The sequence below is a fragment of the Cupressus sempervirens genome, chromosome 2 (assembly GCF_028749045.1).
Source record: "Cupressus sempervirens isolate cs-2001-9-10 chromosome 2, ASM2874904v1, whole genome shotgun sequence".
Classification (NCBI taxonomy): domain Eukaryota; kingdom Viridiplantae; phylum Streptophyta; class Pinopsida; order Cupressales; family Cupressaceae; genus Cupressus; species Cupressus sempervirens.
The window spans coordinates 412,336,486-412,354,950 of NC_143119.1; positions in this window are offsets into that span (position 1 = coordinate 412,336,486).

The window sequence follows — 18,465 nt, forward strand, 5'->3', positions numbered from 1 at the left end:
AACAAAAAGGAAATTAAGTCTTTCCTCATATAGATAAATTTTGTTCGTAAATTCATTTCCAAATTTGCAAGAATGGTCTGCCATGTCACATTGATGTTAAGAAAATAACATACCTTCTAATGGACCCCAAAAGGTAAGGTTTATTTTTAAAGTATAAAGGATCCAATAGTTATCAACCTATTGTTGTTGAATCCATACATCTCCAAATATTTCATAATTTATACTTGTGAGAGTGAATATAGTCTTGTAGTTTTGCTTACATGGAAAGGAGAAAATTATAGAGAAGGAGACCTTGTTTCCTTTTACTTTAATATGCTCAAAGATTATGATGTAAAGTATAATTTTGTAGAAAATCATTCATTTTCTTTAGTAAAGGGCATTAATAAATTTAGACACATAGACTTAGGGAGAAATATCACAGTGTATGCGGCTCAATCTAGTGTTTAGAAGTAAATTATGGAAGGTGAGATTACTCAAAAAGGGCTAACTAGATCACTAAAATTATAGAGTATGAAAAGAGCTTATACTGATTGAATTGATTCAAGGAAGAGGACTTTGTGAATATATCACAAAAGAACTAGGAGTAAAAAAAGAGAAGGAATTGATCCTCTTGAATTAACACAAAAAATTAAATAAGTAAATAGTTGCCCAAATAAATTTTATGCAAATAGGAAGTTGCCCTTCTCACCTCCCTTTATAAAACAAGAAGAGACTACAGACTAAAAGGTGTCAAATATCTCTTGGTTGAATGTGTTTTCTTTAGGATAAAGCTCAATGGAATCCTACTATATTTTGTTAACGAGGTTCGGAGCCATAAGATATTAGAATAAATGAATAATGGCTCCTCTAGAAACTACTATTCAATGAAAATGATCTCTCTTATAATCATGTGAGTTAGATATTTTTGGGTAACCATGTTTGATGATTTTTTTGAATTAGCAAAGAAATGTGAAAAGTGCCAATTATTCATATGAAGAAGAAAAAATCCCACCATGGCACTATGTCCCATCAAAATTGATGAACCCATTTTCTAGTGTAAGTTGGAATTTATCATGATGATTAAACCCCCCCACCACACCCCCCCAACCAAGTGGTCGACAAAGATGGGTTCTTAGAAAGATGCGCTATTTCACTTGGTGAGCAGAGCCAAAGCCACTAAAAACTACATAGAAAATTAGATTGTTTCTTGTGATGAGAGGTTGGTGTCAAGATTCAAGCCCCCAAAGAAAATAATCACTGACAATGCAAGGGCATTCATCATAGCCAAAATGTCCAATTTTTCACTAAGGAACAATATTTTTTAAGGAAACCTTCAAACTATTACCCTAGAGAAATGGATTAGGTTAATCAACAAAAAAAATCTAATGAAAATCATAAAAAGGGTAAGCTTAAAACACCACCAAGAATGACACAAACATCTACAAGTTGCATTGTGGGAAGATAAAATTACTTCAAAGAAGGTTCTAAAGAAATCAACATATGAGTTGGTCTAAAGTAGGGAATCTCTTCCTCTTATTTAATTTAGATCTCAACATTAAAACTCCTAAATGATATAGAGGTTGTAGACGATGATGCCATGAATGTGAGGTTGGATAAATTATTAAATTTACAAGAACAATGTGAGAATTCTCACAATGGCCTTAGACTTCATCAAGGAGTTGTTAAAAAATAGTTTTACAAAAGGATGAAAGACCCAATTTTAAAGAAAATTACCTAGTTCTCAACTTAAAGAGAGGACAACTAAGCTAGGTCAACACACAAAAATTTTCACTCTATAGGAGGGCCCTTTCTCGTATTTTAAAATGCAAAAGTGGAAATGATTTCGAGCTAGAGGACATGGAAGGTAACCCATTTGAGATCTCAATGAATGGGATCCATGTCAAACACTTCCATTAATGAATCACCTTTATTTCTTGTAAATAATAATTTAGTCATGTTTTTTTTTCAATAAGTATCATTAGGTACATTTGATTTAATGTATGCTTTATAGCCCTCCATTATTTAATCTCTTCCCTCTTTTCCCATGAGCAATGACTAGTTGTCCTACATATCTTGAGGCTTTCCTTATAGAATATACTACCAAGCTCCTAGTAATTTTCAATGCCTTACTTTCTAGAGTGATGATGAGTCTAAGTAATTTGTATTTTATCCTTTCCATTCACATAGAGCACAAAGACCAAGAAAATAAATCATATATTTGGAGAAGTTAACACCCTACTTTTACTTTGTGTTGCCAAATCTTGAAAATGTTTAGTGCATTTAAGAAAGATATTCAACCTTCTAGTTCTCATATAATTAAGTATCATGCCCAAAGATTGGGGCAAAAGCACAACAATTTTTTTTAAAATTTAATAGACACGATGTTTAGCTCATACCACATTGAATACATTACAAAAAGTTGAAAAAGATTGAAGTAAGTTTCAATTTCATTTCATAATGATGTAGAGTCATAATGCAGAGGATTCCTTGGATGTGGAATCAAAGGTTCCAATATTTGATATGTTTCTAAATACCATCCAAGGAATTCTCAACATCATGAAAACAACACTCAATCATGCAAACTATAACCTATGTTATTTTCCTTGTATCTCAAGACACTTTTATGAGATCGATTTATTTGACCTTCATGATGATGAGATGAGTTTTTCTGGAAAGAAAGAAAAATTTTGGTAACATAAAAAACTATAACCAAACAAAATCTTAGAGTTGTTAAGATTCAATTAATACCCCAAATTGTAAATTTATGACCGTGCAGTCTCAGAGAAACAAAATAGTTTTTATAGACAACTACTCTGTATATAATAACTTTTGAAAGAGACCTTATATCAAAGATCACTTTGGTGAGAAGGGGAGTAACTAGGTTTTACAAAACATATTTCAATTATAGAGAAATCCAACAGTGCATTAGAAAGTTATGGTCTCTGCATCGAGACCATTTAACTGTCAACACATGGAAAATTCAGAAATAACAACTTCGTCGATCTCCAAACTTGTTACATCGACTTCTTTCTCAAAAATCCTAACCACACCACTTTGTTTTGGAATTAAAATAAAAAAATAGACAAGGAACCATTTGTTACAACCAACCAACTAATTAACTTCCCAAAACTACCTCTTGGCATTGATCTTCTCTAAGCCATACTTATTACATTTTGGCAATTTTAATGACTTTTTCCCAACTTGAAACATGACAACCCTTTTTATTGCATTGAAATGGTCTCTTAAATAATTTATATCCATAAATAATAACCAAGATACTACTAAGATTATTAAGTTACTATACCCCCATTACATAGCCTTATTAGGCCTTAGTTGCATAACATGGCAACATCTTGACAACTTAATCAAAATGACTCAAGATGAGTTCCAAATCTCTTTAATAGTCCAATTACATTAATAAATGCCTTATAGGAATAATTTTATCATATAACCTTCATGGATCCTCCATGTGACCTTGATGGTGTTCCTTGGCTCTTAGGTGCTTCTGCACCATACTCCTCAATTCTAAAAACTTTCCATGTACCCTTGGAAACTTGTAAAAAAAAAAATGTTAGCAAATAAAACATCTTTATCTTCACCCTTTTCTTGAAAAGATCATCATTGATGACCCATGGAATCCTCTCTTGATGTTGCTCCATCAAGCACTCGTTCATCGTCACTCTAGTCTTTCCTCCCATGGGCAAAATGTAGACTGCAAACTGCTCATAAATATACACTTCATCCTTACTCTCATGAATTGCGACCATTAAATTTGAATTAAATGTTTTTAGTTGAATAAGGTTAGATTCATAAAAATATCACAAGTTACATTAGGTTATTATGACATCTTCTATTCATTTCAGTATGTTGGTTCAAACTCCTAGGTGCACTAGTGTGCATCCTTTCAAAAGTTTACCTATGACCTTAGTATTTAGTCACGATTAAAATTACTATATAATAAATATAATTTAATTATTAAATATTCCTCATAAATCCTTATACATCATTCATTTCATTTTAAAACATAATCCAATTTACTAAATCAAAATGTCTAGTCAACTTGACTTACAACAACTTCTTACAATACATGAACATTAAAACCCGATAACTCCTCATAACCCAAATATTAATAAACATTAAAATTATATCTAATTAAATATTTCATAGAATAATATAATGTTTGGATTCATCCATTATGTTAAATCTACTTATACCTATACCCATACATTAAAAAAAATAGTTTAGCTCACTATGGCACTATCCTGATTTAACTCTAACATTACACCCAAAGACTAATATCCGCTAACATTTTTACAAACTTAATTAAATCCATTATATTCTAAATATGAAAATTTCAAATGTCCCATATATAAAAAAAATATATTTAAAAACATCCAAACCTAAATCATTGAACTCCTAACTATCTTATCCTAACCTACCCACACTCTTTTCTAACACCTAACACCTACTAACTAAACTATCTTAATACTAATCATTTATCAACTATAATAAAACTACTAAATGTATACTCATAATAACATTTATAAAAAATAAATATATACTAAACTCCAATAACCATAAAGAAAAACTAACCATCTTTAAAATTTACTAATTGACTATCCCACTAGTACCCTTAATTAACTCCTAAACTATACCCCTTGGCCACTTGGCCTCTTGGCTCCCCTTTCCCCAAGGTCATGCAGTGTCCTCCAAGGCCCTAACATGCTGCCCTAGGCCTGAACTATGCAGTCTAAAGTCTGCAATATCCTTCCCTTGGTAGTACACCTAGAAAGATATGTGTTATAAGAAAAAGGGAAGGGTGATGAGGTATAAGGTAAGTCTCATTTAAATTTGTTTGACTTTATGCAAGGCAAAATAACCATTTTACATACTCTTTTTCTGTATCCAAACTCACATGGAGAAATTAGGAAAGGAAGGGGATGGATGTAGTACTATCTCCAATGCATGGGGATTGGAGAAAGTAGGTATGTTTTAAAGATTTATAGGTGGGTTTAGGGAAATAAGGGCATAAGAGTTTATAGATTTAATTTATTTTGTAAATATTATAAATTTTGAATAAAATTAAATGTGCAAATGAGGAAGGTATCTAGGGAATATTTCCTGTTATCTTTTTGAAATTTAAGTTTTACCCATGTATTTTACAGCATCCTATAGATGCTCATTTGGGAATTTTTTTTTGATACTTAGTTTTTTTATGTGAGAAACTTTAAGGGGGAATTCCAATGGTTTAATGGGTAATTTTTCAACTTAGGTAGGTGATATTAGAGGCTTTATTAATGTGTTTAGAGTATGTTAGTAGTGTGCTAGCTTAAGTCATTTTTTATTATTTAACTATATTTTGATAAGTCCATTATATTTATTTGACAAATTTAAATGCAACTATAGAAACCATATCATTTGAACATCGAATTTGATTTTCATAACTTAAGTAAATCTATCCATAATCTAATTTGGATTTCTTCATGCATCAACATACCTATAATAAAATCAATCATCTTGCATTCATAATTGAAATCAAGGGTTACCAGAAGTTGAATTGTGAAACAACTAGAGTTATAAGTTCATACTATGCCAAGCAATTACAAGAGATTTGCAATGAAATCTATTTTTCATCTTTGCTTTTCTACTATCCAAATCATACATAAGGATCATAATTATTCATATTACAATAACATCTACATCATGAAATTGAAATCCAAATAAATATTTTTTTATACAAAGGTAACAAGATACACAGAAAATCATCATAAGGAGAAATCTTCGACAAGACTAAAGGAACACTACCAAGGCTCCAATTTCTAGGATGCTCCATCATAAGGAACTATCCAACCAATCTTCAATTATACAAGAACAACCATGAAGAGCTCACCTCCGATCCTAAGCCTCAAAAGGCCTCCCACCAAGCTAGGAGAAACTATAACTGACCAGATGATATTCAAAATCCAAACACAATGACATAACTCAACATACAATTCCCATCCAAGGTATGCACAACAAGTTTCATATTGAACCTATGACTAGGGAGAAGGTGGATTTTTCTAGGTAGGAGAAGTCAACGAAGAACACAAATCATATGCCTCTTCCAAGGCTACCAAATCACATAAACTTTAATTTATTTCTCTCCTTATTTCCCCAAAATAAACTCAGCCTTGCATTGACAAGCAAGGGACCATAACACCTTGCTTCCTCCCTCTACTCAACATGAGAAGAGACTTTGCACTGACCTAGAGTCGACCTAAATCCTTCTCCCATATATGGCCACATCTACCCTATCCAAGGTTGAGTAATGGAAACACTTCCTTCATAGTTTTTCCAACAAAAAAAAGAGAAGAAACATAAAATGAAGCAAGTAAAAACTCACAATACCCATCCCTCACATGATACAAAACACAAACATGATGCAATATGCAAGAAATTTACACATACAAGCAATGAAAAAATGAACATAAACATGGCAATGGAGAGCCTACCTTTATAAATTTTATGGAAAGAATGAATTTTGAGATGATCTAAATCCTCTCCTTCTTTCAATTCCAAACTTGACTTCTCTAAATGTAGAGAATGGGTGAACAACCCTGAACTCTTCAAAATTGCCACTAAATAGCTTCGAAACTTATCTACCCAAAATAGCAATAACTCCACTCTTGACTTTAAGCCTCCTATGGTCTTCCCACTTGCCCCTTCCATGAAGACAACCCTTTTGCAAGAGTGTAAACTTGGGTAACCTCATGGAGATGATCCATTTTTGCACAAAAGGGAAACTAAGATATTTTAGGGGTAATAAATGTTGCTAGGAAGTTCTAGAAGGGTGGAAAAGGTTCCCAACACCTATACCACTTGGACACTTGAATTACATTAAATTTGGCTTCTTGGATCAATTTATGACCTATACAAGTGACTTGAAAATTTTGATCTCCAAAACTCCTAAGGATGAAACCTTTCCACTAAACCATAATAAAAGTAGATTAATTTAGGTTACTAACTAAATTAATCTTAGGTTAATGGGTTACTTTGCCAACCCTAATTGACATGTGAGTACACATATGCGTATAATGAGTGTTAAGTGACAACATAAGATTTACTTTTGCATAACATTCAGCATGTCATAACATAGAAAATGATACACATACATTCAGATTATGATACAAATTAAATTCCTGACAACGAGGTTCAAATCACTTTATTGGATTCAACCTTGGTCTTATAGTTTGCACATAGGGTTGATTATTATTTTGTCAATTAATTCCATGGTTAAATTTCTTGTACACTCAATGTGAATATCAGTAGTACAATAAAATCACGTGTATATATACTTCAAATTGCATAATTAACTGATGGGACATTCTACATTGTCATTTTAATTAACTTTTCTAGTTTTGCATCTGATAACACATAATTGAAATACCATATCATATTTATAAATTCAAATTAAAATACTAAAACAATCATCATAATGCATGCATATACCTAAACATCATAAACATCATCAAATAGAGCATACTAAACTATCTGAATGCATGTAGCCTAATCATCAAGGTATCATAAATAACATCATCATCATAAGGTGAAACACCACATAACATCATTACTACAAACCAATTTTTAAACAATCAAAAAATGTATCAAGTATCAAATCACAGGGTATCAAAACATGAATTTGTTGACTAGTATTAATTTTTATTAGAAAACCTAACCATGAAATTTAACTCATATACATTCAAATCTCCTATAAGGGGTTTAACAAAAAAATCCATATTTAAATAAGTGTGTATGAGGAGGGGTCTTACAATAAGAGATCACTTTTCTTCTCAAAATATTAGTGTCACTTTTAGAGAAAAACACAAACACCAACAAATAAGTTCCCTTTGATAGAGAACTCTCTGTATTTACAGATACAACTTCCTAACTTCAGAGATGTATCCATTTGAATTTTATTATAAAATAATAGTTTCCACAATTACTATTAACTAGAAAGCATAAGGAAAAACATTCAATTCATAATGATGAAGAGAATGTGCAAATTGAAAAGAAATTCAAACTTCACAACAATTATTAGCTACATGACTGATTATCACTATGAAATAAGATTAAATGAAGAAAAATAAATGAAGGATAGTCATCTTTTATGGATTCAAGATCAACATATAATGTAAAGAAAGAATTGACTACACATGCATTCACTCTCATACGATAATAAAAGGCATATTTCTATAAACCTTACGATATAAGAGCCAAGATCAGATATCAAACCACACAATTTCATATATCATTATGTTAAACATATTAGTATCATAAATCCAAAAATTAGATAACCAAAAATGATAGTATCTAATCCAAAGTGTCGACCCTACCAAAGTTTCAAAATCAAACTTATATAGCCATGTAGGGCTTTAAGATTGAGTTTTTAAAAACTAACTCTCATAGGGAATTGGAAACCAACTTCTTTAAATAGAGTCTTCATGCAACTAATTAAAAAGAAATCATGCTAAGGAAAGTAGCTCGTAAATCCTATGTCTTCAACTCGTAATTGCTACAGTGGGATTAGCTTGCTACTCCTAATTTTTAGGAAGTCTGCCACTGATGTCCTTCCACTTTTATATGTGACAAAAAATCCAACTAACTCCTTTTGTAGGGGCACTCCAATCATATCCAACCTTAGCTTCCACATGCACTCAATCCTATGAACATGGTCCATCTTCTTCTGATGTGCTTCCAAATGATCCCCACACAAAATCATCATAGAGTCTGTACGTGAGATGGTGGTGAAATACTTTACCACCAACTCTCAGAGTTCTTTAATTTTCTTTATTATGCCCTGAAAAGACACCAATGCTTCTTGGGTTCCCCTATCAAGTTTATCTTTGTTTTCCATGATCTTGATATCAATGCACTTGATGTCCTTATCTAGGATCTATTTTTTGACATTTCATCTCCCTCACCAATCCTAAAACTTCTTCTAGGCCTTGCTCAATGGTCATGTTCCTCAACTCTAGACTACCTCTTGCAATGAGTAGGAAATCAACATCTACAACAATATTGATCACATCTATTAAAAAATTGGTAATATCATAAGTATGGACTTCTATGATCTAGATGATGCATTCATTCACTTTACTTTCTCATTTTGCCACACATTCAATTTAGATTCTAGCTCTGTTACCATCTTAGCTACCTACATCTTAGTCTTGATTAATTCATATATGTATACTTATCCCCTTGGTCAATATAATATCCACCCAATCATTGAAGACTTTGGTGACTAGCCTATCCCTCCTAACTTGATTAATGAGTTTTTGATTGGTAGGAGAAGTGACATCTATCACTGAAGCACTATTTGGGATGGCTAAATGTGGATAAATTCAACCATCAATTGTATAGTTTACTTCATTTCCCTTTTGACTTTCCAATCCTTCTAAATTCTATGCTCAATCTTCTTATTGCTAGCATTGAAGATCTTCATGTCCACATCTCTAGTTGCCATCTTAAGATTAGTTCTTTCCACCATGAAGTCATATGGTTGAGCTTCTTCCTAAATTTTTCACTGTTGGGTTTGAAAATGTCTGCTATCTAATGCCCAATTTTATCATCTGCATCTAACATAGCTTCAAATTTTGGTTTCTTACTCTTGGGAGTTCTCCGAAGGTATTTTCCTACCATATCTAACACTAGAAGGGTGATCAACACTATGCTTCTTTTCTTATTGACTGAAAGATCAAACCAATTGGGAGTGAAAACATTACCCTAAGCTTGATAGCCTTGAGGTTGTACAGGGTTCCCAACAACTAGTGGACCTATATAAGAAGTATTAAATCCATCATCTTCCTTTTGATTCTAATCCATTTGGTCCATCACCTTCACATGAGTCTTAGTAGTGAATTATGTATTTGGTTCTCCTTTGTTGGGATGTTTGTCTAGAATTACTACAACTTCCTTATCCTTTTTCATTTTAGGTACTCGATTTTTAACTTGAATTGACTCCTTTGTATGGGATTCAACTTGTTATCAGTATTAGGGGGTGGTATCACTGAATGAGAACTAGTTGAGGTAATCTATGGGGGATGCTTTATTTCTTTCAACCTTAGTTACTTTTTCATCTTTATCCAAGATTTAGTTATATTAATTAAAAGGATGCTTCTAGCATGGAGATCTTCCTCTTTTGGATTATTCTAATCCAAGATGGGCATAGTTAGAATGTCAACTTGTTCTATGAACATAGGGTCCAAGACCTCTTCATTTTCCACTTCTTCAATTCCCAAGACTTTTAATGGGAGTTTTAACTCCAAAATGTGCTTGATTATGAACAAGGACCACAACATCTTCCTTACTTCTAGATCATCCACATAGTCTACCCAATATCATGAACAATTGAAGGGCACAATTCAAATTGAGAACTTGCAAAGTTCTTGCTATCAAAATTAGGTCAAGAAGAGTATGATTGCAAATTCATGGTTTTTAGTTCTTATTTGAGGTAGAGGGAATCTTGGATACTATTTCAATGGTAATGGCCTATTTAAATAGGAAACACATACCCTAAAACCTTTCTGATGATACAATTCTTATCAACTTTGGCAACTTGGTGGCATACCTTAATCAAAGTGTATCTGTCTAAACAATATCTAGGTAACTTTAGAGGCTTTCCTTGAAAATATCCATATCTCATATAAGTGGATCTAAGGAATTATATAAAATAACTACTATAGATTGTAATCAATAGTATATTGGCCTCTTTTGAAAATCTTTTATTTTCTTTACCTTTCTATTCAAACATCAATCTGCCTAGGAAAGTATCCTTAACTCTACAAAAATCTTTAGAATTTCTCTTTTTCTACAATGGGGGGTAGTTTTATTACATGTAGATTCGATCTAACATTATTGTGAGAAGAGCATATGCATGTATATATGCAAAACAACATGATGCACATGTTGTTATGCATATATGCATACATACGTGTTGTTGTAACTTACATAGTCTGCAACTGATGAGACATATATATGTTCTGAGATCATTAAGGAATAATTGAGATTATTTTTGGTTCCTTTTATGTTTAGATCATGATCGATCTATCCATTATATTGGGCCATAGATGTAATGATTGGTTATACATTTAAATCACTATGTTAAGATAGAAACTAATGATGTACATTAGTTAACCACAAACAAGTGTGTGAATGAATGTCCATGTCTCCCATGGGAGACATGTCCATTCATCCCCACACCTCTTCCATGGGTATTTATCCAATCTACTTGATGTAATCTTGGCATCATAATCTATTAATGCAAGTGCTCCAAAAGGATCGAAGATAATTTTGAGTTTCGTACATTTCAATTATATTATTATTGCACTAATAATTGTAGATTATGGAAGCGATTAAAACATTGGTGTTATTTGTTTGTACCTACAAATTTTTTTTGCAATCGGTCAAATATGGTAAATAAACTTTACACAATATTAGAGCTTGGCTAAGGAAAGGTCATACTATATTTATTAGGATCTAATTTTACTTCAAATAACAGTCCCCCCTCTCTCTACAAAGATGACAAACACAATGAGATTCAAACATCACCTTGGAAGTGTTAATAACTTTGAATCCTTGAAACTGCAAGTAATGATTTTGTTAAAAGAAAAAAAAATAGAATCATTTGTAAGAGAGGACAAAGAGGAACCTAAAGATGACCCTAAGAAATCAGAATGGACTGAGAAAAATGAAAAGGCTATGAAGATAATTGTAGATGTTGTTTGAGACCACATAGTACCTATTGTGGGAAAACATACCACAACATATCATATGTTTTGAGCTCTTGAGAATGCATTTATAATTAATAATATAGGTAGAAAACTTGCTCTTAAAAGGTAGATGAATAGTATAAGCATGAATAAAGGGAAACTATAAATGCTTTCTTTATGAGAATCACATATTTGAGAGATCACTTATCTGCACTTGTTTATGAGATTGAAAATCAAGAATTATCCTTAATAGCACTAGGAGGACTTCCAAACTCCTGGGAATCCTTTGTACAAAGTATAACTACTAGGTCTAAAATCCCTAAACTAGATCATTTAAGATTAGATTGTCTTAGAGAAGAATCAAGATTAATGATTAAGAGAAAACACAAAACCCTAGATGAAGATGTTTAAGTTCTTAATACAAATGCTCATAAGAAGGAAAAGAAGAAAAACAACAAAAGGAAAAGAAATTTTCATGGAAATGGACAATCCAAACAGAAGAAAGACTTGTCAAAAATTTTATGCTTCAAATGTGATCTATATGGACATTATGCAATAAATTGTCCTAATAGATCCAAACCTCGAGCATCTTTTGCAAAATATGAGAAGTCAAATGAAGGTAATGAATATGAGAAATATGCCTTCTATTCAGCATTATTTAGCCTATATCAACCAAAAGGAATACATGGATAGTTGACAATAGGTCTTCTAGACATATCACTGGTTATCAAGATAACTTAAAAAGCATGTAAATAGAAACAGATGAAGAAGTTATAATTGGTGATGATTCTGCACACTTTATAAAAGGAATTGGGACCTGCACCATAAAACTAAAATCTGGAAATTCTATTCAACTTTCTGGAGTTCTCTATGTACTAGGTATTAAGAGGAATTTAATATCAATATCTACACTTGAAAATGATGGTTATAAAATTGCATTCATGGAAGGGAAAGTACTAGCATGGCCTAAAAATTCAACCATTAAGAAGGCTCTAATAATAGGAGTACAACAAGGACTTTTATATGAGCTATGTGCTAAGACAAACCTTGTACTTGTACATGAGACCTTTGATTCAAATGAAATATGGCATAGAAGACTAGGTCATATCAACTTTTGTTCCCTAATTTCAATAGAAAAGGTAGTAACTGGAATGCCCAAGTTAAAACATATTCACAATGAATCATGTAAAGGTTGTTCCTTAGGGAAAAACACTAAAAGTCCATTTCCTCATAGTTTGAGAAAACTAAAGAAGTGTCAGAACTAGTACATTATGATCTATGTGGGCCCATATCTATACCTTTTATAGGAGGATTCTTGTAGCATTTGATATTTATTGATAATTTTTCAAGAAAGACATGGATATATTTCCTTAAATGCAAAGAATCTAAAGAGATTCTCTCTAAGTTTAAAGAATTCAAAACCATCAACTCCTTTGGTGAGAACATTAAAATTTTGAGAAAAGATAATGGGAAAGAGTATACTTCTAAAATATTTAAAGAGTTTTGCAAAATCATTGGGATTAAGAGTGAGTTCACAATCCCTTATGATCCTCAACAAAATGGGGTTGCTAAAAGGAAGAGTAGAACTATTGTAGAAGCTACTCACGCTATGATTTTTTATCAAAATTTGAGTATGTCCTTCTGGGTTGAAGCGTCCAACACAACAATCTATATTCAAGATAGATGTCCTCACTCACATTTGGACAATAAGACTCTTGAAGAAGAATTTTTTGGAAAGAAACCTGACATCAGTCACCTAAGGATATTTAGATAACCTGTATATGTTCATGTACCTAAGGAAAAGAGGACTATGTTAGAACCTTATGGAAGAAAGGGTATTCTCATTGGTTTTAGTGAAATAGTAAAAGGATACAAAGTCTACATTCTTGGATAGAAACAAGTAGAACAAAGCAGAGATGTCATCTTTGAGGAAGATATTGCTTTCAAAATAGCCAAAACCTCTGATGAACTAGATACATTTGATGTATCTCCAGATAAGATTCCTGCTCTTGAGATTCAAAGGGAGTTTCCTGAAGAGACTTCAACTGAAATTGAAATCCTTCCAGAGACTCAAGAAGAGAGTCTTGATCACTCTAAAAGGCCACTTTGGGCAAGAAAAATAATACAGGAAGGAGATGGATTCATAGCCCCTTCAGGAACTTTTTGAGAAAGCAAGAGACCTCAAAAATTGACATATAATGCTTTTTTGTGTGAGAACTTGAATCCTAAAACTTCTAGTACTTCTAAAGCACTTAAAAATCAAGCTTGGAAAGATGCCATGGTGGAAGAATATTACTCTATACTAAAAAATGATGTTTTGGACATAGTTTTTAGACCTAAGGAAAAATTTCTTGTGTCTTCAAAATGGCTCTTCAAAGTTAAGTATGTTGTAGATGGCAGCATTGAAAAACATAAAGCTCATTTTGTGGCTAGAAGTTTTTCTCAAAAGGAAGGAATTGACTTTGAAGAAACTTTTACACCAGTTGCCAAGTACACTTTTATTAGAGCTCTAATAGCCATCACAATAGCCATAGGTTGTAAAATCCATCAAATAGATGTAAAAAATTCTTTTCTTAATGGAAAAATAGAGGAAGAAGTATACCTGGAACATTCAGATGGATTTGTAACTCATGGTGTTGCTTCTTATGTTTTTAAATTGAAGAAGGTTCTATATGAATTTAAATAGGCTCCCCAGGTCTGGTATGAAAGGATTGAAAAATACCTTTTAAATCTTGGATTCACCAAGAACTTGGCTAATCCAAATCTCTACTTCAAGGTAACTAAAGGTAATATGTTAATTCTAATTCTTTATGTTGATGATCTTTTGATTACAAGGGAAGAGCATCTCATTAATTAGTGTAAGAAATATTTGGCTTCTAAATTCAAAATGATGGATTTAAGAATTCTTCATTAGTTTCTTGGTTTGGAAGTATGCCAAAAGTCTAGTAATATCTTTCTACATCAAAAGAAGTATACTATTGATATTTTGAAAAGATTTGGAATGTGGGACTATTGACCTATGTCTACACCTATAGAAACCAACCTTCACAAGCTAAAGGAAGCAAGTGTTGAAGCCAAACTAGTTGATCACACCTTATACAAATAGATAATTGGGTCCATGATGTATCTTGTAAATACACGACCTTATATCTACTATGCAGTGAATGAATTAAGTTAGTTCATGTGTGAACCATGTGAGATTCATCTTGTTGCTTTGAAACATATATTGAGTTATCTTCAAGGTACTATTGGGTATGAACTTAAATATGAACATACCAGCTTGGAGTTACATGGATATATTGATTTTGATTGGGCCAAAATTGTAAAAGACCAGAAAAGCACATCAGAATGTTACTTTAGTTTAGGATCAACCATGATTTCTTGGATCTACAGAAAGAAAGCTTATGTTTCTCAAAGTTCTACTGAGCTAGAGTATATTGTAGTAGCTATGGGAGCTAGAGAAGTAGTGTAGCTTCATGAGTTGCTTTCTAACTTGTTTGGTGAACCTATGAAACCTACCACTATTTAGTATGATAACCTAATTTGTATCAAGTTATCTATGAATCTGATATTTCATGATAGATCCAAGCATATAGAAATTCCTTACCACTACGTAAGAGACATGCTGGAAAGAAGAGTTTTTCATTTAGAATATATTAATATAGGTGATGAAATAACTGACATTCTCACCAAGGCTCTCCCTAAAGTGAAAGTTGATTATTTTAGAAAGAAACTTGGCTTGATTGAAATGTAAGTTTATGAGATTGAGTCTCAACTTTGTAAATTTGTATTATTTAAATAAAAATGTTTAAAGTGTAAACTATTTTGTCATATGTGTGACTCTATGACTCATGGGCCTACCCTATGTTCATTATTTAAGGTGATAATCTTTTATAATGAAATATTGATTCTAATAAGATAAGGTGATGTCTTTATTATTATTATATTACTATCATGATGAATATTATGTGACTTGATATTGAAGAAAAAATCATGATAGTTAAAAGAGAATTTTGATGGATATCATGTGACTTGATATTCATATACACACCATAACTAGAAATAATATCATGAGACTTGATTTTCTTATATATATCTTGAGGATATTAATTTTCTTATAAAGAGGAACTTATATATATGCACTTTGTCTTCCCTAGCTAAGAGGGAGTGTTAATGCATGTAGCTTTGGTCTGACATTACTCTAAGAAGAACATAAGCATGTATATATTCACAACAACATGATACACACGTTGTTATTTATATATGAATATGTACGTGTTGTTGTACTTTACACATGTCCATTCATCCCCACACCTCTTCCGTGGGTATTTATCCAATCTATCTAATGTAATCTTGGCATTGTAATCTATTAATGCAAGTACTCCAAAAGGATTGAATATAATTTTGAGTTTCATATATTTCAATTCAATTATTACTACACTAACAATTGCAAATTTTGGAAGCGATTAAAACATTGGTGTTTTTTTTTTGTACTTGCAATAAAATTTTGCAATCAATCAAATCTGGTAAATAAACTTTATAGGTATAAATAATAAATGGCCATATTATCAACCCATATTTTATGGGAAAAACCTTCCCATAGTTTGCTACAAGTCAAAACATAGAAAATATAAGATGACATATAGAGCCCCGAAGTCCTAGAGACATGAGAAAGCTCTTCATGCAGCCTATCTATGATGATTCCAATCCAAACAATATATTTGTCTTTTGCAATCACATCCTAGATGAGGAAATATATCCAATTTTTCCACAAGGTGTATGCATTTCCCTTTAGCCTTTTTAGAAGAATGATCATATATCTAACCTTTGGTATCATGTGTTCTCTTGTAAGGGGCCATGACAGATGAGAGCCACCTTTCTCAGGTTCCAACAACCAATTTTTAATGATAATGCTATTATAATCCTTGGAGTTAATGATAAATTGGGAATATGATAGGCTAATAGTTCAATCTTGATATACCTATTTGGGTGGATTTCTTAGGGCTCCCATGATGGTAACACGATTCACATATACCAGAACCTCACCATTATAATTTCACATACACCTTTCAGATGTATCATATTTGTCTCTAGTTTATATTACCAACTCAAGGTAGGGTACAACTTAAGGGAAGCCAATGAGTTGGATAAAAGCACTTTCAGACACATGTTCAACCATAGAATCTAGGTGTGCATTCTTGAACCTACCTAGTAACCTTCTCAATTTCCTCATCCGCAAGGGTTGTGTCTCCTAACTCTAGTAAAAATATTGTCAAAGGGGTAGGGTTCTTCTCTTTGGGAAATTTGGGACATGAGATGGCCATGGGGATATATGTTTACACCCACAATACTATAAAAGATGTAGAAGCAAAATAGACAACCCTTTAAAATTATAAAAAGAAAAAAAGCAGAGAATGTAGGTGGAAAAGATAGGTTCACCATGAATTTATGACATGAACACAATTTTCTATTCACCTCTGGTTCCAAGCAAACACACTAGATTTTCTAGTTTAGGAAATTTTGGCTTTTACCATAAAATGTTTTTTTAGTGGTAATACATACCTAGAGGACAAGCATACTAAATGATCAATGAAAGTACTAATTTTTCAAGATCTCTTACTCCTTAATGAGTTCTTTTCACTTCTGCATGTACTGGACTTTTATAGCATCACAACCTTCAGCAATTGGTATCAATTGCATGTCTTTTCATTATATTTGAAAATATTGGACATATCTATACTTCCATGTATGTACAGGTGGGTGACTCTCAAGCCTATGAACTTTCAATCTAAAAAAAAAAGATTTAAGTAACAGACTCTTAATACATAGACAATGAACTTGAACTAACCTTAAATGGTTCAAGGTTCAAGTTTCATAGAGCATTGAAACCCATTACAAAACACATCTCTTCTTGTTGGGTGTAAAAACATAAAATGGTGAATAGATGATTTTTGAACTTTGAACCAATAGGTTCAAGGTTCAAGTTCAATGTTATAAATCGATAAAGGTAGATCCGAAGAAAAGTTTCCCAATAGTTAGTAAAGAAGTTTTAAATCTTTGAGCTTTGAACTTTGAACTGATCGGTTCAAGGTTCAAATTCCTTACTCAATGTTCTTCTAAGGAACTCAAGAAAAATAATATGACCAAGTTCAAAACATGGCTAATAGCTAGCTTTGATTGGGGATTAGGCCTATGAGGACTTAAAAGTGGCTTAGAATCTTTTTTTTTGCAACACTTGAAGTAGAAAAAGGACAAGGTAGAGGAGAACTCAAAAACAATGAGACAATGACATGAAATACGCTATGTTGCAAGGGTGATGAAAATATCTTACACCTGATAGAACTTTAAATCTTTCTCATTTTAGGAAAAGGGCATCTTTGTTCCATCCTAGTATCTCAGCTTGAAGGAGTTGGGGCCACTCACCTGACTGATTTCAAAAGGATCCTTCCAGAGTGAATCAAACTTGTCTTGGGCTTCTTAAAGTTCTCTCCACTTGTCCCTAGAGGACAAGCATACTAAATGATCAATGAAAGTACCAATTTTTCAAGATCTCTTACTCATTAATGAGTGCTTTTCACTTTTGCATGTACTAGACTTTTATAGCATCACAACCTTGACCAATTGGTATCAATAGCACGTCTTTTCATTATATTTGAAAATATTGGATATATCTATACTTCCATGTATGTACAAGTGGGTGACTCTCAAGCCCATGAACTTTGAATCTTAAAAAAAAAGA